Below are 2,901 nucleotides of genomic sequence, written 5' to 3'. Positions count from 1 at the left end.
AAAATGCATACTATATTATAAAATTAAAACTTATTGAATTATTTTTAAACATTGTTAAATTAAGTTTTTTTTATTATCTTCGTATTCTTTTTGTCGATTTTAATTTTTGATTAAAAAACCCTACAGTTCTATTGTTACCAAATATATTTTTTATTAGCAACAATGCTCAGAAAGAAAATGAAATTACGAAAATTAAAAATATGCCATAAGATACAACCTCAAACACCGGAATGTATTTCCAAAGGACCCCTTATTAATTGGAAACTAAAATTTACCCATTAAGTTTCACTAAAAAAATCAAGAACTTTATACATATAGTTTCCGTGAACAATATACATTCCCTTTAATTTTTAATTTAGTTGGCGAAATATTCAATAATAAGTAAAAATTTATTTATTACGAATACGTGGGTGTTTTACAACGGGCCATAATCTTCAACTCTCATTATATATTTATTTAAGGGCTAGTTCCTCCTCTAACTTTTAATGTTTGTTCGCGCAAAACTTTAGATTGCTCTATTTTACAGATTTCTTGTACAATATTACAAGCACATCTTTCCTCGATGCATACTTTTATGCTCAAGTCATATAAATTCAAGTGTTATTCTCGAAACTATTGTTTGTGTATATAATTCAGTTCGCGACCCCGATTTCTTAAATTTTCGACCTCCAAGAACCATACTTATTTAGAAAAAAAGTGTACGATAATTCCAGGTGTTTATTAGTCAAAACCCATTACAAAAATTTAGTAATTCATAATTAAACCTCTAAAATTAAAAGAAAAAAATACTTGATATTTATAATTTATTGAAGGGCTAAAAATATAAAAATTTAAACACAAACATCTTGAATCGGTATAATAATTTTTAACTAGGTTTAAAAAATGTAAATTTATGAATGAAAAAAAATTTTACCTCGAAATTCATATTTATGAACGAAAATCTTTTTTTAGATGCTTTAAATCGAAAAAAATAAAATAATCCAATAAATAATACATTAATCTTAACGAAATCGGTTCATAATAAACTAATTGTTATTTTAAAAAAAAAAACTCACATATAAAAATGTTACCAAAATTTACAAGAAGAAATCGGGGCAAAATTCCAAAACAATCAAAAGTATACAATAAAATTAATTTATCATATTTTTTTAGGGTAAATAATATAAATTCCGAAATGGAAAAAAATAATATATCAACTTGAAATTTCTATTACTTGAGAAACCAAGAATAAAAAGAAAAAAGAATTCTTTGTCATAATGGATTGAGATTAAACATTTATATAAATATTGCCATAAAATTGGGGGGGGGAAAGAAAAACAAATGTTTATTTAGGGGAAATTTCGAAAAATGCTCCTTATTGAGGCAAATTTAACATAAATAAATAATAAATGTACATTTCAAGATATTTATTTAGGTTATATTCATTTGTAAAGTGTATTAATATATTAAAGAAATATAGAATGATAAGCTACTCTTTTAAGGCAGAAATAAATGCAGTAAAGACATTTAAAAATACAATTTTGAAATTATTTAATTTGATGAACATGATAAGAACGATTTTGAAAATTCATCTCAAAAGTTAAAAATATAATAATTAATTACCAATTAAAAAAAGAAATAAAGGCATAATAAAATAGAACAAAAAAAGAAAACATCTAAAAGTGAAAATAATTTTGATTTAAAAAACGCCAAAAACCATTATAAAATATTAATAAGTATATATAAATGGCTAGTAACTCACAATCATTTTACTGTTATTGATTTTCAGTTTCAATCGAAAGAAATTAAAAATATATAATAAAAAAAAATTATCTGGTTAAATAAAGAAAGCTTATATTGATTATTATAAAGGTATATATAGATTATGTATAAATTTAAATTTTCTTTTGATTGAGACTAAAAATTAGGGACAGCTAGAAAAAAAATCATAAATGAAATCTTATTATTTAAAATACAAATGCATTGAATAAAACACATAAAATCCTCGAAAAACAGACCAAAAATTACATTTTATATAATTAGATCAAAAAAAAAACAATATAAATTGATGGAATAGCAAGTTAAGTTCGATATTTTAGCCTTTGTATTTTATGATTTAGAAAAAACATTAGCAACACGCAAACTTAGTTTTTTTCAAGAAGGATGAAATGTGAAAATTAAATTAGCGAAACAATCGGTTTGAATCATAAAACATACAAATAAGATATATGACCCATTTGTAATATAATATATTAATACTCTTTAAAACCGAAAAATTTACCTTTTTACTCTACTAGAATGTAAAATTTAAAATTATTGGGTTGATATATTAATAAAAAAACTCAAAGGTTTTTTTTATGAAATTGTGCGGTTTTTGTTTTTTTTCTCATAACCTTGATGATAATTTAGGAGTATAACTTTTTCTTCTGATTGTTTTTTTGTAATAAGTATAGGCTCAGATATTATTATTATTTGAACATAAATATTTATTTATTTCTTAATTAGTATCTAAGAGCCTTATTTCTAAATCCGACACGATTTTAGGAGCAAAATTTCCATTTAATAATTTTAATTTTAACTAGATAATTTTCATCCTATTCATTCTCTAGTTTTTTCTTTAATTTTCAACATGTTATTTTTTCTACAATATAATTCAGACAACGTGCAAAACCTCAGCTAAAAAATGTTTTTAAACGTTTTCTATCTTACTTTCCAAAAAAAATTTGGGTGCTTAAACAGAAGAAACTGTTTTCGGTAATCTCTTTGCTTCTCAAATGTTCTGTATTATTGGGCTATTTAATTCATGTTTTTCTACCTAGTATGTATAGTTTACCATTTAAACTTAATAATACAGAATTTCGCGTTTTTCAGTATTTATAATTTTTTAGGTTGTCTAACATAATTTTAATCATTATAAATTTT

The sequence above is a fragment of the Rhyacophila brunnea genome, unplaced genomic scaffold (assembly GCF_057557595.1).
Source record: "Rhyacophila brunnea isolate RB1 unplaced genomic scaffold, BYU_Rbru_1.0 scaffold_45, whole genome shotgun sequence".
Lineage (NCBI taxonomy): Eukaryota > Metazoa > Arthropoda > Insecta > Trichoptera > Rhyacophilidae > Rhyacophila > Rhyacophila brunnea.
This window is presented reverse-complemented; position numbering follows the sequence as displayed.